We start from the raw sequence: 24,838 nt of genomic DNA, 5'->3' as shown, positions 1-24,838 counted from the left end.
AACAGACTGACAGAGATATCGGGACTAGATGCTCTGACGGAGCTGCAGGAGTTGTATCTCTCAGAGAATGGGATCACCCAGATCCATGGTTTAGACCACAACACCAAGATCTCCACCCTGGATCTGGCTCAGAACAAGATCACCTCCATCAGTGGCATTTCTCACTTGCAAACAACTAGAGGAGTTTTGGGTAAGTCTTTTAAAAGTGTTTTTCCCATTACATTTTGAAATTTGAGTGAAAACCAAAGTTATTAACCCTTTTAGTGCCAGACAAAAAATCAAAAGTTGGTCTGAGAAATGCCAGTGATTTTTTGCATAATACTACTGAAGGATGCCAGGCCTATTTCAGCCGTTTTGCAGTGTTTTACTAAAAAAAATTGTAAAAAATTACAAATATTGAGATGTTTTCCTAATTTTTTCATTGTTTTTGCAGTAAAATAAATTTCCTTATAAAAAACTATAAAGCAAATTATATTTCTAAATGTAATTAAACTTAAAAAAAATTAAAAAGTAGATATTTTTACTTACAGTTTTTATATTTTTCCAGTTTCACATGAAAAATAGTACTTTAAAAAAATTATTTCACTATAACACATACTATCACTTGAAAGAGGAATTAAAACTGAATACATATATAAAAAGTTCTGATTAATATTTCAAAACCAAAAAATCATGTTTAAATTTTTTTAGAAAGTTACATTTTTACTTTTTGTGTTATTTACACTATGTTGCTTCTTTATTAAAGCTTATAATATTTTCTGGTACTTTGGGATTATACCGACCACACCAGTATGAAGAACACAAAAATATAAATTTATAGAAACAAACAAGATAGAACGAAAAAACAACTCTGTAATTACAAAATTACAAACTTACAAGCATTTCCATTCAGGTATTGATCGGTATTGTTGTCGCTGTTATCTTATCTTTCTCGAGAATCCCGATTACGGCAGGCCGCGGGGCATCACATGATTTGCACGGTAGCCGACATAATTGCCTTTCCATTACAATTCAATTTATGTTTCTGATCAGCCCCTCTAGAATTTGATATTTTTACTGATAGGTACTATCTCGGGGGATGTTTTTCTTTCGTTGACATCAGCGCGGGGCACAGTGATGCCGAAGCCCGCGCTGATGGCCGGAGGCACTCGCATTTTGGGTGGCGGAATGTGATCAAGAATAAAAACAAGTTTTGAGTGTTTTTTTCAATAAAGAGTTTGGTTTTAGTTTGGTAATGTTTTTGTTGAATTTTTGTGTTTTGGAGAATTGTAGAGGTAAAACACGGAAGTAAAACAAATCAACGCGACACTGCAATCACGTTATCTACTAGACCGCTCGACTTTGACCTCTGTCTGAGGATGGGGAGGGGTTTGCGATAAGAGAATTCCTGTTTTATATTGACGAAATATTGTTTTACGCTGATCTAGTAATCAGTAGAAGCAAAATGTCAAATAACGATTCATGTCTGGGTGTGGTCGGTATAATCCCAAAGTACTTATTTTCCACTATGAAACCATTAAAAAACTGTATGAAACTACTGTATAACTTAAAAAATAATGTACACTTTGTAAAATATCAACAACAAAATTTACACACTTTTGTACATAGGTATTATAATTAGGCTGGTAAACACAAATATGGTGAGGCAAACATAAGGGATGCAATCCTTTTTTACAGCGTTTTGCACACAAATGTGGTTTTAATTTTATTGAAGTTTACTTTTTATGTTAGTAAAACATTGTTAGTAAACTATTTTATCAACAAACAAACACTGTGGAAGCAGCAACACAAACAACCAAACACAGAGGTTAGACGTGAACTATCAGCTGAGACAAACTTTGTCTGATGCAACAACCACGTCCATTTCTATCATGGCTAAACACCTGACTAACCTTACGATATTACTATTATTATTATTTTTTATGTAGATTGGTTCATTCTGATTGTTTGTATACCAACAAATTTAAAAAATTATGGCGGTATGACTTTTACTCCGAACGTCCGTATATACGGACGTCAGCATTCTTCGGTAGTTATTCAAACGTCCGTATATACGGACGTTGGCATTTCTCGGTAGATTTTAAACGTCCGTATATACGGACGTTGGCACTAAAAAGGGTTTAAGACGCCATCACACCATTGATTGTTTGCCATGTGTCATGGACATTACAAACATTTTGAAACAAGTCATAGTAGTTTTCATACTATGGCATGCTGTATAGTTATCGGATCAAACAAAATTAAATCTTTTAATCTTTAGCATGTCGGCTGTCAGCTGATATCGTTTTTCCCTGTGCCTGTAACAAGTCTGCCACCATTCCGCTCTTCTAATTTTTTTCTCAGTTCTTAGGTTTCCACAGCCGATGTCATTACTAACTCCAAAACATTGCTTATAAAATACAATTCAATTCTTGAAATATTTCGGCCTTACTGTGGAGACTCGTCTTCAATAAACAAATCCTAAACCGTATTATTGTACATTTAAATTTTGATTAACTTTTATAACAAATATTTTGTAATTTAATATACGATTGGAGAGAATAAAAAAAATGTTGGTCTCAAAAATAAACTTTATTGGTTTTGTGAAAACTTTCCACTTTTTTAACCCATAATAATTACAAACAAATCAGCTGAAAAAAATTTAGTTTTTATGTAAATAAGGGTGGAAAGGCTTAACAGATTTACTGTGACAGGTTGATCAATTCAAGTTGCAGAATGTCAGGCACAGTCACATTTAAAGAAGGTCTTGCTTTTCCGGGTAAAGTTAGAAGTAAGCAGGCCTCTCTAATACTTTACTCAGTTTATAATACTTTACCGACATTAAGACAGTCAGGATAGTCGTGAGCTACATACCCGCTGCAGTTAATGTGTCAAACTATGACACATCTCTAGCTAAGAATGTATTTTAACTATGATACAATCTCCAGCTAAGAGTGTTTAAAGTATTATACATCTCTAGCTAAAGAATTTGTTGTTAACACCTTCACTGTGACACTAATTATATACTTTAGAGCACTCTGCATAGTCGTGAGGTGCATCCACTGCAGTCAGTGTGTTAAAATATTATACATCTCTAGCTACAGAATTTGTTGTTAACGCCTTCACTGTGACACTAAGTATATACTTTAGAGCAGTCTGGATAGTCGTGAGGTGCATCCACTGCAGTCAGTGTGTTAAAATATGATACAACTCCAGCTACAGAATTAGTTGTTAACACCTTCACTGTGACACTAATTATATACTTTAGAGCACTCTGCATAGTCGTGAGGTGCATCCACTGCAGTCAGTGTGTTAAAAGTATTATACATCTCTAGCTACAGAATTTGTTGTTAACGCCTTCACTGTGACACTAAGTATATACTTTAGAGCAGTCTGGATAGTCGTGAGGTGCATCCACTGCAGTCAGTGTGTTAAAATATGATACAACTCCAGCTACAGAAATTAGTTGTTAACACACCTTCACTGTGACACTAATTATATACTTTAGAGCACTCTGCATAGTCGTGAGGTGCATCCACTGCAGTCAGTGTGTTAAAATATTATACATCTCTAGCTACAGAATTTGTTGTTAACGCCTTCACTGTGACACTAATTATATACTTTAGAGCACTCTGCATAGTCGTGAGGTGCATCCACTGCAGTCAGTGTGTTAAAGTATTATACATCTCTAGCTAAAGAATTTGTTGTTAACACCTTCACTGTGACACTAATTATATACTTTAGAGCACTCTGCATAGTCGTGAGGTGCATCCACTGCAGTCAGTGTGTTAAAAATATTATACATCTCTAGCTACAGAATTTGTTGTTAACGCCTTCACTGTGACACTAAGTATATACTTTAGAGCAGTCTGGATAGTCGTGAGGTGCATCCACTGCAGTCAGTGTGTTAAAATATGATACAACTCTAGCTACAGAATTAGTTTGTTAACACCTTCACTGTGACACTAATTATATACTTTAGAGCACTCTGCATAGTCGTGAGGTGCATCCACTGCAGTCAGTGTGTTAAAATATTATACATCTCTAGCTACAGAATTTGTTGTTAACGCCTTCACTGTGACACTAAGTATATACTTTAGAGCAGTCTGGATAGTCGTGAGGTGCATCCACTGCAGTCAGTGTGTTAAAATATTATACATCTCTAGCTACAGAATTTGTTGTTAACGCCTTCACTGTGACACTAATTATATACTTTAGAGCACTGTGCATAGTCGTGAAGTGCATCAACTGCAGTCAGTGTGTTAAAATATGATACAATCTCTAGCTACAGAATTTGTTGTTAACGCCTTCACTGTGACACTAATTATATACTTTAGAGCACTGTGCATAGTCGTGAGGTGCATCAACTGCAGTCAGTGTGTTAAAATATGATACAACTCTAGCTACAGAATTTGTTGTTAACACCCTTCATTGGACACTAATTATATACTTTAGAGCACTGTGCATAGTCCGTGAGGTGCATCAACTGCAGTCAGTGTGTTAAAATATGATACAACTCTAGCTACAGAATTTGTTGTTAACACCTTCACTGTGACACTAATTATATACTTTAGAGCACTGTGCATAGTCGTGAGGTGCATCAACTGCAGTCAGTGTGTTAAAATATGATACAACTCTAGCTACAGAATTTGTTGTTAACACCTTCACTGTGACACTAATTATATACTTTAGAGCACTGTGCATAGTCGTGAGGTGCATCCACTGCAGTCAGTGTGTTAAAATATGATACAACTCTAGCTACAGAATTTGTTGTTAACACCTTCACTGTCACACTAAGTATATACATTAGAGCACTCTGCATAGTCGTGAGGTGCATCCACTGCAGTCAGTGTGTTAAAATATGATACATCTCTAGCTACAGAATTTGTTGTTAACACCTTCACTGCGACACTAAGTATATACATTAGAGCACTCTGCATAGTCGTGAGGTGCATCCACTGCAGTCAGTGTGTTAAAATATGATACATCTCTAGCTACAGAATTTGTTGTTAACACCTTCACTGCGACACTAATTATATACATTAGAGCACTCTGCATAGTCGTGAGGTGCATCAACTGCAGTCAGTGTGTTAAAATATGATACATCTCCAGCTACAGAATTTGTTGTTAACACCTTCACTGCGACACTAATTATATACATTAGAGCACTCTGCATAGTCGTGAGGTGCATCAACTGCAGTCAGTGTGTTAAAAATATGATACAACTCCAGCTACAGAATTTGTTGTTAACACCTTCACTGTGACACTAATTATATACTTTAGAGCACTCTGCATAGTCGTGAGGTGCATCCACTGCTGTCAGTGTGTTAAAATATTATACATCTCTAGCTACAGAATTAGTTGTTAACACCTTCACTGTCACACTAAGTATATACTTTAGAGCAGTCTGGATAGTCGTGAGGTGCATCCACTGCAGTCAGTGTGTTAAAATATTATACAACTCTAGCTACAGAATTTTGTTGTTAACGCCTTCATTGGACACTAAGTATATACTTTAGAGCAGTCTGGATAGGCGTGAGGAGCATCCACTGCTGTCAGTGTGTTAAAATATTATACATCTCTAGCTACAGAATTTGTTGTTAACGCCTTCATTGTGACACTAAGTATATACTTTAGAGCAGTCTGGATAGTCGTGAGGTGCATCCACTGCAGTCAGTGTGTTAAAATATTATACATCTCTAGCTAAGAGTGTGTTAAAGTATTATACATCTCTAGCTACAGAATTTGTTTGTTAACGCCTTCACTGTGACACTAATCATATACTTTAGAGCAGTCTGGTTAGTTGTGAGGTGCATCCACTGCAGTCAGTGTGTTAAAATATTATACATCTCTAGCTACAGAATTTGTTGTTAACGCCTTCACTGTGGACACTAAGTATATACTTTAGAGCAGTCTGGATAGTCGTGAGGTGCATCCACTGCAGTCAGTGTGTTAAAATATTATACATCTCTAGCTACAGAATTTGTTGTTAACGCCTTCATTGGACACTAAGTATATACTTTAGTGCAGTCTGGTTAGTCGTGAGGTGCATCCACTGCAGTCAGTGTGTTTAAAATATTATACATCTCTAGCTACAGAATTTGTTGTTAACGCCTTCATTGGACACTAAGTATATACTTTAGAGCAGTCTGGTTAGTCGTGAGGTGCATCCACTGCAGTCAGTGTGTTAAAACTATGATACATCTCTAGCTACAGAATTTGTTGTTAACGCCTTCATTGTGACACTAAGTATATACTTTAGAGCAGTCCTGGATAGTCGTGAGGTGCATCCACTGCAGTCAGTGTGTTAAAATATTATACATCTCTAGCTACAGAATTTGTTGTTAACGCCTTCATTGGACACTAAGTATATACTTTAGAGCAGTCTGGATAGGCGTGAGGAGCATCCACTGCTGTCAGTGTGTTAAAGTATTATACATCTCTAGCTACAGAATTTGTTGTTAACGCCTTCATTGTGACACTAAGTATATACTTTAGAGCAGTCTGGATAGTCGTGAGGTGCATCCACTGCAGTCAGTGTGTTAAAAAACTACGATACATCTCTAGCTAAGAATGTTAAAGTATTATACATCTCTAGCTACAGAATTTGTTGTTAACGCCTTCATTGGACACTAAGTATATACTTTAGAGCAGTCTGGTTAGTCGTGAGGTGCATCCACTGCAGTCAGTGTGTTAAAATATTATACATCTCTAGCTACAGAATTTGTTGTTAACACCTTCACTGTGACACTAAATTATATACTTTAGAGCACTGTGCATAGTCGTGAAGTGCATCAACTGCAGTCAGTGTGTTAAAATATGATACAACTCTAGCTACAGAATTTGTTGTTAACACCTTCACTGTGACACTAATTATATACTTTAGAGCACTGTGCATAGTCGTGAGGTGCATCAACTGCAGTCAGTGTGTTAAAATATGATACAACTCTAGCTACAGAATTTGTTGTTAACACCTTCATTGTGACACTAATTATATACTTTAGAGCACTCTGCATAGTCGTGAGGTGCATCCACTGCAGTCAGTGTGTTAAAATATTATACATCTCTAGCTACAGAATTAGTTGTTAACACCTTCACTGTGACACTAATTATATACTTTAGAGCACTCTGCATAGTCGTGAGGTGCATCCACTGCAGTCAGTGTGTTAAAATATTATACATCTCTAGCTACAGAATTTGTTGTTAACACCTTCACTGTGACACTAATTATATACATTAGAGCACTCTGCATAGTCGTGAGGTGCATCAACTGCAGTCAGTGTGTTAAAATATGATACAACTCCAGCTACAGAATTAGTTGTTAACACCTTCACTGTGACACTAATTATATACTTTAGAGCACTCTGCATAGTCGTGAGGTGCATCCACTGCTGTCAGTGTGTTAAAATATTATACATCTCTAGCTACAGAATTAGTTGTTAACACCTTCACTGTCACACTAAGTATATACTTTAGAGCAGTCTGGATAGTCGTGAGGTGCATCCACTGCAGTCAGTGTGTTAAAATATTATACAACTCTAGCTACAGAATTTGTTGTTAACGCCTTCATTGGACACTAAGTATATACTTTAGAGCAGTCTGGATAGGCGTGAGGAGCATCCACTGCTGTCAGTGTGTTAAAATATTATACATCTCTAGCTACAGAATTTGTTGTTAACGCCTTCATTGTGACACTAAGTATATACTTTAGAGCAGTCTGGATAGTCGTGAGGTGCATCCACTGCAGTCAGTGTGTTAAAATACGATACATCTCTAGCTAAGAATGTGTTAAAGTATTATACATCTCTAGCTACAGAATTTGTTGTTAACGCCTTCATTGGACACTAAGTATATACTTTAGAGCAGTCTGGATAGTCGTGAGGTGCATCCACTGCAGTCAGTGTGTTTGTTAAAATATTATACATCTCTAGCTACAGAATTTGTTGTTAACGCCTTCATTGGACACTAAGTATATACTTTAGTGCAGTCTGGTTAGTCGTGAGGTGCATCCACTGCAGTCAGTGTGTTAAAAATATTATACATCTCTAGCTACAGAAATTTGTTGTTAACGCCTTCATTGGACACTAAGTATATACTTTAGAGCAGTCTGGATAGTCGTGAGGTGCATCCACTGCAGTCAGTGTGTTAAACTATGATACATCTCTAGCTACAGAATTTGTTGTTAACGCCTTCATTGGACACTAAGTATATACTTTAGAGCAGTCTGGATAGTCGTGAGGTGCATCCACTGCAGTCAGTGTGTTAAAATATTATACATCTCTAGCTACAGAATTTGTTGTTAACGCCTTCATTGTGACACTAAGTATATACTTTAGAGCAGTCTGGATAGGCGTGAGGAGCATCCACTGCTGTCAGTGTGTTAAAATATTATACATCTCTAGCTACAGAATTTGTTGTTAACGCCTTCATTGTGACACTAAGTATATACTTTAGAGCAGTCTGGTTAGTCGTGAGGTGCATCCACTGCAGTCAGTGTGTTAAAATATTATACATCTCTAGCTACAGAATTTGTTGTTAACGCCTTCATTGTGACACTAAGTATATACTTTAGAGCAGTCTGGTTAGTCGTGAGGTGCATCCACTGCAGTCAGTGTGTTAAAATATTATACATCTCTAGCTACAGAATTTGTTGTTAACGCCTTCATTGTGACACTAAGTATATACTTTAGAGCAGTCTGGTTAGTCGTGAGGTGCATCCACTGCAGTCAGTGTGTTAAAATATTATACATCTCTAGCTACAGAATTTTGTTGTTAACGCCTTCATTGGACACTAAGTATATACTTTAGAGCAGTCTGGATAGTCGTGAGGTGCATCCACGGCAGTCAGTGTGTTAAACTATGATACATCTCTAGCTACAGAATTTGTTGTTAACGCCTTCATTGTGACACTAAGTATATACTTTAGAGCAGTCTGGATAGTCGTGAGGTGCATCCACTGCAGTCAGTGTGTTAAACTATGATACATCTCTTGTTAAGAATAGAATTTGTTGTTAACACCTTCATTTGTGACACTAAGTATATACTTTAGAGCCTATCTGGATAGTCGTGAGGTGCATCCACTGCAGTCAGTGTGTTAAACTATGATACATCTCTAGCTACAGAATTTGTTGTAATTAACACCTTCACTGTGACACTAATTATATAGGTACTGACTTTAGAGCAGTCTAGGTAGTCGTGAGGTGCGTCTACTACAATCAGTGTGTTAAAGCAGATATCTGAAGGTTATTTAGCTATTGACTTTGTTGCCAGGACAGTCCTTGTAACAGTAATACAACCAAGGAGTAAGCTAGCTATATACGCTGGGTAGTTAAGTTCATTGTACGATTATTACTGTATAACTATTATCATCTATAAGCCTGTTCAAACAAAGTTGATGAAAAGCTAATAGTTTTCAATTGTTCTTTCAAAAGTGAATTGTTCTTTCTGAGTCTTGTTTAGGGCCAGAATGTATTGTGTACATTATCGTTTTGTGTTTAGTTTGTACTATAATTGGCCATGCCTATTATCAAAAACGTAATTGGAGTTTATCTTCTTGACACCCACATTTACTTTGTGACCAAATAAGACAAATTTTTCTCATCAGTTAAATGTTTTATGCTTAAAACTAATAATTTGTTACATAACTGTCATTCTCCCAATTGGTTTTTGATTAGGTTGTTTTGTTAAAATAAATTAGCTTTGCACAATTACAAGGCATCTATATTTTAAAGATATAAAAAACATCTCTTACCAACGAAAATCAGCTGTAGATTAGAAATTAATTAATAGTGTGGTCATCTTTACGGTAGTTGTAGATGCTCTCAGTTTTTGTAGCTATAGTTAGGTCTCAGTAGAATAAATATGTCACTAAGAAATGGCATGATCTGTATTTAGTTGAACGACAACCTGGTGAGTGACTGGAGCAATGTGGATGTCCTGTCGCACAACAAACAACTGGTGACTGTGTACTTGGACCACAACCCCATCGCCAAGGATACCAACTACAGGCGCAAAATCAAGTTAGCTGTACCATGGATTTCACAAATAGATGCCACTCTAGCCAGGTATTGTACCACTCACTTTGTAGTGAGATTTATTTGTTATACTTGTTCTTAAAATAATCACATGTAAAATTTGAGATATTCTTTGGTGAGCATTAGCGAAATCTATCACTTGTGAAGGGCAGGAAAAATGTTATACCTATCTTTTTATAAGATATCTCAGGAAAGAACTGATCCAGAAATTTTGCATGAAGCTCCATTTCTATGTAGGCAATATTTAGTTTGATGAAGGTGCATTTGGCAGAGTAGCCTTAATGAACATTTTTCGCATTGAGCTTATGATTAACCATGAGAAAATTGTAGTATAAATTAATTTATAAACAAACCGAGTTCAATCATATGTTATGTTAACGTATGAAACAATAATACATGTTGTCTAAATAACAGAATGAAATGAGCTACAGACTTGAAATTTTCATGCAACTTCAGTGAAGGCTGTTACATGTGGTGTGGTGTACTCCTGGTATGATAACATCATACTTCTAAGACAATAAGAATGTATTAAGGGGCCATTTTTAAGTGTTTTGTAGTTTTTAAGCCTCTGTGGTTGTAATGAAATTTATTAATTTAAAGTACAAGTTGTTATGTGTTGTGATTTAATTTTGAAAATTACAGTATTTTACTAGTGAAGAATCTATAAGTTCATGTTTTTAAAAAAATTTTTCAGTAAATATTTATACTTTACTTTATTTGTACTTACATTGCATGCTCTATAACATATGTTTTGTTTGAGCACATATATTGAACTTGCAGAGAGTGGATGTTTTGTATAGAGCAACTGTTATGAAGAGTTATTCATTTTGAGAACTTTTTACTGACTATAAATAAATTAAATAAATACAATTGAATAAATAAAATAGAACTACTTTATTCAGCTATAACTGGTTATTCTGCCAACATCAAGATAAAATTGCCAAAACAGCTGATTACCAATATTATTCAGTTAGTGATTTAATCTATTTTACAACTGATCACTCTGACTCATGTGGCCATAGACTGGTGACAACAATCAAACCCATATGACATTGACCTTGAAGATATAAAGCAGGTTCATTCTTAAACTACTTTCTGACAATATTATCACTAGTTACATTTTTACTAATTAACTTTGCTTGTACATACGAGGTGTGTTAGAAAAATAATGAGACTGATTTCATACTAACCAAAGTTTTTATTATTTTCAAACAACAATGTTATCCCCTTCAAAGTAGTTTCCTTGGGCAGCTATACATCGGCGGAGTCGTCGTTCCCACTCTTGGTAGCAGCGCTGGAAGTCTTCAATTGGTATGGCTTTTTAACTGGTCGGTCACAGTCTTTTGAATGTTCTCCAGAGTTCCAAAATGACGTCCTTTTAGGACATGTTTCAATTTCGTGAAGAGGAAAAAGTCACAAGGACTTAAAATCAGGTGAATAGGGGGGTTGAGGAAACAACAGTAATGCGTTTTGAGTTCAAAAATTCACAGATGGAAATGGCCGTGTGACATGGAGCATTGTCATGATGAAGCATCCACTTGTCTGCAATTTCCGGTCTCACACGGATCACTCTTTTCCTCAAATTTTCAAGGACACTTTTTATAAAACACTTGGTTGACAGTTTGTCCTGGTGGAACAAATTCTTTGTGTACGATACCTTTCCTGTCAAAAAAACAAATTAGCATGGTCTTGATCTTTGATTTGCTCATTCGACATTTCTTCGGCCGAGGAGATGACGAAGTGTGCCATTCTTTACTTTGCCGCTTTGTTTCAGGATCGTACTCAAATATCCAGGATTCATCACCAGTGATCACACAATTGAAGAATTCTTGGTCATTAGCAATCCTCTCAAGAAGATCAACGCACACATTTTTTCGATTGTCCTTCTGTTCAGTTGTGAGATTTTTCGGCACCAATTTGGCACAAACCTTTCGCATGTTCAAATCATCTGTCACAATTTGATGCACGGTGAAAGTGTTTAAATTTAGCTGTTCACTGATCATCTTTATTGTTAAACGACGGTCTGATCTCACAAGCGCCCTCACACGATCCATGTTTTCGTCCGTTCTTGAAGTCAAAGGTCTCCCTGAGCGAGGTTCATCTTCAACGTGTTCTCGGCCTTCCAAAAATGATTTGTGCCAGCGGAAAACTTGTGCTCTCGATAAGCACTGTTTCCCATAGACCTGTTTCAACTTTTCAAAAGTCACACTCGCGGATTCACCAAGTTTAGCACAAAACTTTATTGCACAACGTTGCTCTAAATTTCGATGCTCCATTTCTGTGACGCACAATTAAAACACAACTTTACTAATGGCGCTGTCAAAACTAATGTGTTAACTGTACGGAGTTTTGTAACTCGGACTGAGGAAGTGGAAGGGATAAATAAACAGGTTTAGCGTCAGCCGGTAGACACAACGTTGCCAGATCTCCCGCAGTGTTACCAATCTCATTACTTTTCTAACACACCTCGTATATTTTATAAAAGGAGAAAATATTATTGAATAATATTACATATTTTATATAATTAACTGAAAATTAATACTACAACTATACTAAAAATTAATACTATAACTATATTTGATATAATTGGTAAAATATAATTTTTAAGTTATTGAGTTAACTCCACACACTGGCAATGAATTCTCCACTAAATAGAGTTATAGAAAATAGTGAGTTTTCAGTTGGAACTTTAGTCTTTGCCAAAGTGAGGTGTTACCCTGATTGGCCTGGAAAAATAATACATGTAGATAGTGAAACTTATAAAAATGTCACAAAGTACAATTTTTTGCTTCAGATAAAACTACAAATGTTAACAAAAATGACTTGTGTCACTATTACAACAATAGACTTAAGTACCCGGTTGAAAAAATATCTAAATGAAATCAAGAACTTTATGATAAAGCTCTGGCTGAAATTAAAAACAAGTGGGAATGGAAACCTACATTATCTAGCCCAACAACTCAATCTCTAATAAATGCCCAATGCTCAACACTTTACACACAAAAAGAAAATCCTTCTATCTCAAAACAAAAGACAAAATTTTTACCTCATACTAAAGATAAGGGGTCTCCTAGACACACAACTCCTATTGCAAGCAAAAAAGATATTGAGTCCAGCAAAGATAAAACTTCTCATACTAACAAAAACTTAGTTCAAACAGAGAAAATGGATGTCAGTTTAAATACGTCCTCAGTTCCAGAGGCACAAACAAGCACTATTTTTCAAACTTTGATGGATGCTTCTGTGAATACTATGATCGATCTTGAGTCACAACCCAAGATGGCGGGAGACCAAGACGACTCTTTATGTAGTGCGTGTGATTCACCAGTTTTTAACGGACAATTAACTATTAAATGTGATGGTTTCTGCAGAAATAACTTCCATTCATTGTGTGTAAACATTGATGAAGATAAATTTCAAGCGCTACAACTTCTAAAGAACACTGTGAGGTGGACATGTGAGTCATGCAATCTAAAGCTGTCAAAAATACTCTCCCCAGATGTTAGTGCTGAAGATTACTTTAGTTTTCATGAAATTGTGGGAAAACTAATAGAACTGGTCAAAGGGATTTGTGATGATAATAGTTTAATAAATAAAAGACTTCTCTTACTTGAAAGCAAAGCTAGGTTAGAAACTAAAATTGACAATTCGGCTGTCATTGTCACTGACGAACAGCCTGATGCAGTGTTACCACAACAACGACCTTCTGAACCTTGTCGTCGCACTACCAGATCCATGTTTAAGCAAAGGAGACCGAACTACCAAAGCTTACACAGAGATAAAAAGAATGAAATTGATCTAACAATCCAACATCCGAATCGAATAGAAATCGATATCGAAGAAGCGACTAAGTCAAAACTGGAATCTACAACCGGCAGTTCGGTTGCTGTTAACCATGGAACTGGTGTGAACGGGGCTGTAAACGTCGTCTTGGATGGCGTTGACTCTAAATCTCCAAACTCTGTGAACCACGATGACAAAAGCATTATGAGAACGAGAGACAATTTCTCGCAGGACACGAGACGTATTTCAGAACCTGGAATCCGACAGGAGGTTAATCAGTTTACAAATAAAAATCGAGTTTACAAAAATTCTAATAAAGAATGGACGAGAGTTAACTATAGGAAAAAGGGTGGACAAAATAATAAAAGTAATAACGGATCATTGACCAAGGATGGATTTCGGAAAGTGATCTCAAATACTGGAACTGAATCAGAAGTGAAGGCTAGGCCTTACCAGACAGGTACAACTTATAGTGAAATAATTAAAAGTAGACCTACTGTGAAAAATAAGGTTGTACACGGCACTCAAGAAGTAAGTGTAGAAAATCCACTTAAACCTGCCAAACAAATGATTTGACTTCCTATCTGGTTTGGATCCCTCAGTTCAAACTGCTACCATAACAGAATATCTCAAGTCTCTTAATGCAACTGCTAATTTCCAGTGTGATAAAATAGAATCATGTTACAACAATTACTGCTCATTCAAGCTAGGGGTTCCTCTTGAAGTGGGAGAAGAATTGATGCATCCAAACCTCTGGCCTCAAGGTTGCATCATAGGAAAGTACAAGCCTCCAAGAATAAACCGCAGTGATAGGACTGGACCTAGGCAGAACAATTTTATATCACAAACCCGCTTAGTGACAGGTTTAACTTAAACTCTGAACCAAAAGAGAATAACTCTGCTACGTTAGACATTTGTGTTTTTAATGTTCAATCTCTTCAAAATAAATTAGGCCAGTTAGAGGCAATCATGGACCAAAAGCAGGCTGATGTGGTTTGTATCAACGAGCATTGGCTTTGCAAGGAGGAGGTGACTTTATATGTTCCCGATGGTTTTATCTTGGCCGACTATTATGCTAGGCCATCAGCATATGGTGGTTCATCGATTTTTTTGAAGGAACATTTATCTTTCGAACATATGGATATCTCCTCTTTCTGCCAAGACAGTGTATGTGAGGGTGCTGCTATTAGGTTGTGTAATTTTAATCTTGTAATTGTTTGTATATATCGAACACCTGATTCTAATTTTAAGACTTTTATGGATATCCTAGAAAACTTAATGTTACATGTAACTAGTAAATGTATAAAACCTAATGATCACTTAGCTCTAGCTGGTGATCTCAATATAGATGTTTTAGACAAAGGTAGCTCCAAGACCTATGAATTTTTAAATTTGTTGAGATCATTTGATCTTTATGGTACTAATTTTACTCCAACACGCTTCAGGGCGTGTCTTGACAATTTATATACTAACCTAACCTCTAATTATTTTAAGGTCTCGTTACTTAACCAAGATATTTTATCTGACCATGCAGGTGTCTGGGTAAAGCTCATTTTGACTCACCAAAGTGGCAAGGAAACCCCCATCAAAACTAAACGCTTAATTAATAATTTTAGATTGTATAACTTAATAAATTGTCTGTCTTCTGTTGATTGGTCGTTTTTATATGAAACTGTGGATGTAAATATTGCTTTTGTAAACTTTTTAAATATTCTAACCTCTTCTTATAATGAGCTGTGTCCTGTAATTGAGGTAAAACCAAAAAAAGGTACTGGGCAATCTAAAAAGAAGACTGGTACTCACTTTAATAACTGGTTCACTCCGGCGCTGCGTACAAGTCGTGATATCTTATTAATGTTGTTTGACAGATGGTAATGTACTGAAATTGTAAATGATAAGAATAGGTACACTAGTTTTAAGAAACTTTATAAGAAAGATATAGCAAATGCTAAGAAAACTGTCAATGACAACCTCATTTTAAACGCCAAAAATAAATGCTAAATGGCCTGGAATGTCAGAGCCTGGAATGTCTGGAGGAGGGAGTCGGGCTCGGTTAAGTGCAAACCAGAAATACACATTACTCCTGAGTGTCTTAATAACTATTTTGTTAATGTTTCAACACTTGTAAAAAATCTTCAAGGCAGTATAGACTTAGATGCTGGTTCCATGTACAGAAGCCATTCTGACTTTCTTTTAAACTTTGATAAGCCTATACCTGAAACTGGTTTTGGTTGGCAACATGTTGATTCTGATGTAATACTATCGGTTGTGTCTAACCTTAGTAACAGTAAAAGCGAAGATGTGTTTGGCCTCTCCAATTATGTTATCAAAGCATTAGGGAATACTTTAGTTAGCCCTCTTACATATTTAATTAACTTAGTTCTTGTAAATGGTATATTTCCAAATTGTTTAAAATTAACAAGAGTAACCCCTATTTTAAAAAAAGGCAACTGTAACTCAGCTGAATGTTATCGGCCCATTGCTATTGTCCCGATTATTGGAAAGATTGAATCCTGCTTAATACTTCAGTTGTATGAATATTTTAGTACTAATAGTTCACTGTATCAGCACCAATATGGGTTTCGACCAAAGCACAACACCTGTTCTGCAATAGCAGTTATTTTAGAATATATATTAACTGGTTTTAAAAACAAATCAATAATAGCCTCTAATTTAACCCATTCAAGACATTGGACGGGCAGTTTCCGTCCTTCACTTCGTGCGGCCCAACAACTAAAGACATAGTTGAATATATTGCCGATAGATCGCAGAGGCATTCACATTTGCTGCATATTTTGTTCTCAATATTCTACTCTATGTTTTTCTTCTTCTTCGTTGCTGAAAATCATCTGATATTGCATCAAATCATCTTGGCAAAACAGCTTTCTTTCGTTTGTAAACAGTCTAGATGGCGTCTCGCGACCGGAATGATGTGTTCGTAAATTCAGATGATTTTGCGGCCACCGCTAGACACGACATCGACGTAGTTGAATATATTGCCGATAGATCGCAGAGGCATTCACATTTGCTGCATATTTTGTTCTCAATATTCTACTCTATGTTTTTCTTCTTCTTCGTTGCTGAAAATCATCTGATATTGCATCAAATCATCTTGGCAAAACAGCTTTCTTTCGTTTGTAAACAGTCTAGATGGCGTCTCGCGACCGGAAATGATGTGTTCGTAAATTCGGATGATTTTGCGGCTTACGTTGTTAATGTTTTAGATGAAGTGGTGATGAGGAATGTGACAGTGAACAAGATGACATGATACATGAAAATAATTAAATGTCTGATGGTACAAACGTTGACAGCAGTGATAATGAAAGTGACGATAACCCACCGGCTAGGCCTTGTGATTTTGCGTAAAGTGTTGGACCAAATACTGTTAGTACAATGCGTTTTACAGGCAATGATGGAATAAATCCTATCATTTCGAGGTAGTTAAGAGAAAACTGCACTGAATCAGATGTGTTCAATCACTTCTGTGACGAAACCTGTTGGGCTCAGGTAACTCTTTGGTAGGCTTCCCGCTTGTGGAGAATCACCACTGCGCCTTCAAGGAAAGTTTTGGGGGCATTTTATTGAAAAGATACCTCCAACCACCAAAGCCAGGCCCTCAAGAAAATGTAAAGTTTGTGCCTCACAGGGGAAAAGAAGTGAAACAGTGTAAAAAGTGTCATGTTCCACTTCATCTGGGAACATGTTTTGTGGTGTTTCACACCCGAACCAACTTCTAAAGATGTATATTAAAAATTTGTAAATGGTGTAAATATAATTTATATAATAAAAACTAACATTTTGTGTTCATACAATAACAAGGAATAACTAAGATACATTTATAATATTCATAGCATGTTATACATTAAGTGTTATGCAATGTGCACCTGTTCTTACACGAAAGCATGGAAAATATCCAATTCTGTAGTCCAAAAATTATAGTAATTTATTCAGTCACGAATGGGTTAATAGATTTAACCAAGGCCTTTGATTGTCTTTCTTTTGATATTTTATATGAAAAATTATCTTTCTATGGTAAAAGAGATAATAAATTGAACTTAATAAAATCCTATCTGTCTGAGCGGAAACAAAAAGTGGTGGTCAATAACAATAGTTCAACCTAACAAGAAGTGATTGCAGGTGTCCCTCAATGCTCTGTCCTTGGGCCCTTTCTCTATCTGAATTTTGTTAATGATATGTATTGTAATATTCCTTCTCTTTGCGTACTTTACGCAGATGACACCACACTTATCTGCTCTGATGATAACTTTGAAAATGTTAAACCAAAAATTAAGAATGCATTTGATTCAGCAAAAATGTGGTTTCAATTAAATAATCTAGTTATAAATGATAACAAGACTGAGTTAATCTACTTCTCTCTAAGAGATATTCCTGCTGAGGGCAACACAAGTGAGTGTGTAAAGTTGTTGGGTTTTACCCTGGACAATCAGCTAAGCTGGGAGCCTCATATACTAAATCTGTGCAAAAGACTGTCACGTGTTGTATTTCTACTTAGAAAACTTAAACAATCAGTTAGCTTAGACACTCTTATACTATCCTATTATGGTCTTTTCCATTCACTAATGACATATGGAATACGCTTTTGGGGCAATTCATGTCACGCTTCAAAAGTTTTCATTTGGCAGAAAAAAGCCATTGGAATCTTAGATAACCTTACCAACAGACAATCCTGTAAGGCAAGTTTTCAAAGGTTGGAAATTATGACAATGCCGTCCTTGTATATTTTAAGCAATTTAATTTATGTCAGGGAAAACATAGACTCATTTTCTTGCCAAAGCTCCTTTCATGATCATCTAACTAGGCAAAGAAACAATCTGGGGACAGCTTCGGTAAGACTTTCTAAAACAATCAACAGCCATGTATATCAACAACTTAAATTGTTTAACAAATTACCATTAGCTATTAGAAACATGACATTCAAAATTTTAAAAATATCATTACTAAACTGTTAAAAAGTCAAGTATTTTATACAACTGATGAATACTTTAGTCGTAGCTTCTAAGTCCCACATGTAAATCTGTATTTTGATTAAGTTATTTCTGTTAAGTACCACCTTTGTCAATATTTCTGTTAAGTACCACCTTTGTCTCTTAAATACTTCTTGTGTCTTGTTCATATTAATCTGTATTTTGATTAAGTAATTTCTGTCAAGTACCACTTTTATCCATCACTGTCAACCAGATATCTCAGTTTGCACTTGAGTTAGGCCTGTTTGTCTCTTTCATTTTACATTTTCTTCTGTTTCACAAAAGTGCTTAAAACAACTTCCTATATTAAGGCACATTTTAATCCTAAGCTTTTAACTAATTTTACTCATACAATGTACAATTTTTAAATTTTGTGTATAAAGTTATGATGTTACCATAACAGTTTTATATTATAATATAGAAATGACGTGTCCTATTGCATTGTTAATATGCCTAATGGAAATAAATATTATTGTCTATTGTCAAATAGTGTTCATTTTCCATTTAGAACTTAAATTTAGTACAATTCTATTGTACTATTTTTTTGTGTTAGGGCAAAAACTAAAGTAAAAAATTCTTTAGTATAAAAGCTAATGTTTCTTTCCAATTATTGGCGTAAGTAGTTGATTTACCTAAGTATGAGAGTCATCCAGAAAATAAGGTCTGATTTCTTATAAAAAATAATTAACAACAGATTTTTCAAGAAAACTTGTTTTATTTTAATCCTTACATATCTCTTTTTCCTTTTCAACCTAGTTTCCACTTTTTAAAACATTTTTCATAACCTTCTACAAGATTTTGAATGCTGATGTTGTAGAAGTCTGGCACCTGAGAGGATAACCAATCTTTAACTGCTTCTTTTACCTCGTCATCAGTGTTGAAGCGCTTACCGTCGAAAAACTCCTTTTGATAGTGAAACAAGTGAAAGTCATGCTGTGCCAAATCCGGGCTGTACGGCGAGTGGTCAATCTGTTCCTGACCAAATGATCTAATGAGATTTTGGGTTTGGATGGCAGAGTGGGGTCTGGCGTTGTCATGCAACACGAAAACTCCAGACATCAATAGACCAATGTCGCTTATTCTGTATTGTACTTTGAAGTTTAGTGAGAGTCTCACATCAAGTGGCTGCATTAATTATTGTTCTTCTTTGTTCCTTAAACTCTAACAAAATTCCATGTCTATCTCAAATACTCAATACACTTAATTTATCTGTCTATGAATATCAGCTGCTGGAACGTTCCTTGCTGTCTAAAACCAGGTAACTGATCGTATTTCACAGTCGGCAGGTTGATCATTTTGAATTTGCACACTAAACAGCATTCTGCAATGGTTTCACTGCAAATGGTGGAGTCATTTCGTACGCAAGGCATGCTAGGAGTGGGTGCGTATGCACATAACACTGTTTGCTTGCCGCTAGTAATAGTTATCCCAAAACAAAACTTACTTTCCAGATATCCCTCGGTCATATTAACCCTCCAAGTGATGACTAAACCACTTCAAAGTGCTAGGCCATTTTCGAGCATATGACATTTCTTTTTTAAACAACTTTTTATATACAAACATATGTTCAAATTGCATGTATTACATATGGTTTTTTACACAAACATATGTTCTATAAGATCAAGTAAAAATAAAAATGCTTATCTTTTATCATAAAAAAATCTGGTACTGCTAACCGGTTGTGTAGTTTTTTATATATTTTTATTTTTCAAAATCCTTGACGTATAGTTTTTACAAAATGTAGTAGTCCTAGTTCTAAAAATATGCAAAATGTTCCAAATATAATGCTGAATAAGAAAAATATCACTTCTTAACCTTTTGCACAACATATCACAATACTAATTGGTAAAAAACAAAACAATGTTTTTTTGCAAAAATTTTACTAAAATATTTACTACATCAACAAGTGGCAGTAAGTAGTTGAATAGTGATTATTGCCTCAAAATAAACACATATTTAGTTACTGATATGAGTAAAAGTAAGAAAAATTACAGATAAAGTATTAAAAATACAAAAAAAAGGCTTATATACATATTTACATTAGGCCCTAGACTAAAAAAATTAGTCTGAGTCACTCTCTGGTGGGGGTGCTGCTTGCATCGCTATCATTTCCACTCAAATCGTCATCAAAACAGCGCCTAATGGCACTTGAATTACTAAGTTCACTCATAGCACAAATAATTACTCAATAAACAATAATATAAGTCAGTTACAAATCAAAAGAACGAAGCAAAACAATAACGTCACAGAGCGTCGGCCGCGAGACGACCGTAACAGACAAACACGCATCGAAATCAGCTGACTATTCTTCTTACTCTTCCTCGTAAACTTCTGAATTACATAGTTCTAATTACGTTACTTGATAGGGAATTTATTCCTACATGTAGCCTTATAAACCACGTCGTTATTGAGCGAACCGTTCGTCTGTGATATGAAAAAAAACGAACATATCGCACAGTGCGATAGTAGCACTTTGAAGTGGTACGAACATATCGCACAGTGCGATAGTAGCACTTTGAGGGTTAAGGTTAATATGAATGATGAACTTGACAAGAGTAGTAGTTAATTGAAGGGAGAGCCAATGGCTGCACTGTTTAAGATGTGGGACTTTGTATCTGAGTTAGAGGTAGTGTATGTTCAAATTTTGTAAAATCTGTTTATGAGTACCTTGTACTGTATTGACTCTCCTCCTTATTGTTTTTTAATGAGATTATCACACAGGTCAGTAATGCATTCATTACCAGTATTTGAATTTGAACTACCTTCAACTAAGAACTCATGTGATAGCTATAAAATTATTTAGTAAATTAAATAATTGTGTGTTGAAAATGAACTAATTTATTTTCTTTAGTACTTAACGGATTATTGCAAAACAGTTAAATGCAGTGTGTTGTTTTAATATTTTTAATAACAAACAGATTTTAGCGACATATTAACGTAGTTTTTTCTCTGTTGCAGATAAGAGCTGATAGCAGCGGAATCTGCCCATTTCCTACTACTAGAATCTGTTTCTACTCCTCTCACTGTACTGAGATGATCGCAGTCTTGTAACTGGTGGAACCGATTCGATTTGTATTGGTCACTAAAATTAAATTAACCTTGTGCGAGGTAAACTATTCATCGTTATTCTGAAAGATGAAAACATGGATGATGAAATGTTTTGTATGTTTTAAAATTTATAGTTTGTACAAGTGAATGTCAGTAAAATTGGTACATTGTGAAATGTCATATTAATGTCATGTACTTGAAAATATATTTCAAAACTTGTTGATTCATATCATTACAAAAATGTTGAACACTGTGTTTTTTTAACCCTTATTCTGGCTAAAACCGAATTTTTGATATGAACAATTGTGAATCATTTTTCATATTGACATTATTCAGGTATCTTTGGAAACATTCTGTTGTGAGCAAATGTTATGTATTTTACATTTCTTAGCCTGTGATGATGTGACAGAGGAGAAACTTATTTGTTGAAGACACAGTAATGTAAGCAGTAATTAATTAAAAGCTTTGTTTCATTACTACTGCATTTCACCTGAATTGAATGTGTTCTGTTACAATTTGATATGTTTATTCAGTATTAAATTTATGGTACTATATAATATATTAGTATTGTAATTTCAGTTAGTAAATCATAGCACAGTATTTTTTAATATATTAAGTAAAAATAAAGAAAACTAAATGCCTTTACTTTATAAATCAAACCCCTTTTATTTAACATTATTCTTCTTCGCTTTGGTAATAGGGATCCATTTTTATATTAGGAAAATATACATTCCTTTATAAATTTAACAACAGTTGTTATCTAATAAAACAAAAATTAACTTGTTTTATTATCTTATCACTTAGCTTAAATGTTCTTTGATCAAAATTTATCATTTCTTCTTTACAAATCTGTAAAATGAATATTTTATTTGAATAAATCAAGCATTTTGTTTTGTCTAAATAAATTGTTACTATCAAATATAATAATTATTATTATTTTCTTTGGCTCATTTTGAAAATAATAATTCCATGACAATTTGCTATATATATATATATATATATATATATATATATATATATTTTATTCTCTTGTTCAGGAATGGCTTGGAAACAAACAGTAAAATAAAACCAGATGGAGGGTTAATTAAAGCAGTCCAATTAAACAACAATTGCAATTACAATCATTCATCTAGAATTGTACATGGAATGAATGAATACATTCTTGTGTTAGGGTGTTTATCTTGTTTCATTTACCTAATGTTTCAGCCTAGTTTGGGATAATTGTAATATTATGTTATTTAAAGTTGTACAGATTTTTTTATAAAGTAATGTAATACAAGAAAGGTTACAGTTATGCTGTAATGTGTCTAAATGAGAAGTATTTTTGTTGCCAAATAAACCTTATCCAACAATTACAAGTTTGTTTTGTTGTTGAAATAAGTAACCGACTTTTCTTTAAAAAAATTTAATTTACTAGTTCATTGAAGATCTAAATTCAGGCAGATAGTCTTCTTATTAATTTAAAATAATACTACTAAAACTTTTGCTGTAGCTACAGTACATCAATGGTTACTTTTAATTGTTGTTTGATATGTCTGTCTGTATCTGGTTGGTGGAAGCCTAAGAGAGTGGTTATTACCAGATTCATCGGCCATGCCATTTTTGCAAAAGTGAGCATGGAGCGTAAGAGTTCGTGAAAACATTTGTCTAGATTTCTGACCTCAGAATCTGGACTGGACACAGCCGGTTCTCAGAGTGATGTTTTTTGCTTGACTAGTACAACTAGAACACTGTCCTTAGGTTTCCATTAAAACAGTATCTAGATGAAGATATGCGTAAAAAGTAAGTGTAGAAAAACAAGTAGGTTCATAATATTTAGTTGGTGTAGATACTGAAATATGTTGTACCATGATAAATGCAACCTAAATTTAGATCACATTCTGAAATATCAGAATGTATTAGTACTCGGATGTCTATATGTACTAGGGTGTGCTTATACTTCTCACCTGTCCTCGGAACCATCTTAAGAGAGAGGGTTTTATCTAAAGTTAATAGATTGGCGTTAAACACAGAGAGATGATAACGTTTGTCAACTCTGTAATGATCTATCGTAAGGCAATTACCATGGTTTAGGTTGCACAAAAGTTAGATTTATAATGACTTGGTAGAGTACAGTCAAACTAGACTCAGTGTGGAACATGATTCTATTTATAACTCTGAAGTTTAGAACAAATCTTAGAAGGAAACTCAGCAGGTTTTATGATTATTTATTATATTTAAAAATTAAATTCAATTTTTTTACATTCTGAACACTTCCAGCCCCATTCTATCAAGATAAACGGGGCTGAATGATCATTTATAAGTCTTATAGAATAGATGCATATCAGCAACTTATTAAATTGTTTTTTAGTACAAAAACTATCAAACTACAATTTTGTATTGTCTTTTCCTATACATACATATGAATTATGAAAAATTATTCGTGCTATGTGCTTCAGATCAAATAAACTGTTAGTAAAAAGTAACGATTATTACATACTAATTGTTTTCATTCATTGGGAAAACATTTTTGATCAATACTCATTTCCCAGAATTTTGTTTTAAATATAAGGTACAAAATTTAATAATCAAGATAAACCAGATGAGTGTATTCACTGGGTACAAATTTCAAAATTTTTTGCCTTAATGTAAGAGTTAAGTAAGAGAAATATTTGTTTTTGCTGTTTTGGTTGTACCATATTATAAATCCTCATCAATGACTATTTGTAAAAGCTCAAACATTCTTAATTTATGAATATAAGTATATACATTTATAGTATAAAAAAATCAATAACTATTCTTATTAAATACTATTTTCTTTCAGTAATCTTGCAAAGCTCATGAATTTTATGATTACTAAAATATTATTTTGGAACTAAAAGTTTGGAATTACAAACAATTTTTCAATCTGTATTAAAACCAAGAAAATTTGTCTTTTATGTATAAAAAGTATAGAATGAAGTAAATGTAACAAAATTAAAACGTTATGTCAACATCTAAAGTAATTGAAAACTGAGAATAATTATTGTG

General features: G+C 34.5%; 1 long non-coding RNA gene across 1 annotated transcript; it reads left to right on the top strand.

Annotated features, from left to right (window-relative positions):
- On the top strand, positions 1 to 22,997 carry LOC124362056. The gene is made up of 3 exons (XR_006922415.1): positions 1 to 190; positions 9,874 to 10,043; positions 21,740 to 22,997. It is a non-coding gene; the product is annotated as an uncharacterized LOC124362056 (long non-coding RNA).
- Positions 22,998 to 24,838: the final 1,841 nt, after the last annotated feature.

The sequence above is a fragment of the Homalodisca vitripennis genome, chromosome 5, assembly GCF_021130785.1.
Source record: "Homalodisca vitripennis isolate AUS2020 chromosome 5, UT_GWSS_2.1, whole genome shotgun sequence".
Taxonomy (NCBI): domain Eukaryota; kingdom Metazoa; phylum Arthropoda; class Insecta; order Hemiptera; family Cicadellidae; genus Homalodisca; species Homalodisca vitripennis.
This window is presented reverse-complemented; position numbering and strand designations above follow the sequence as displayed.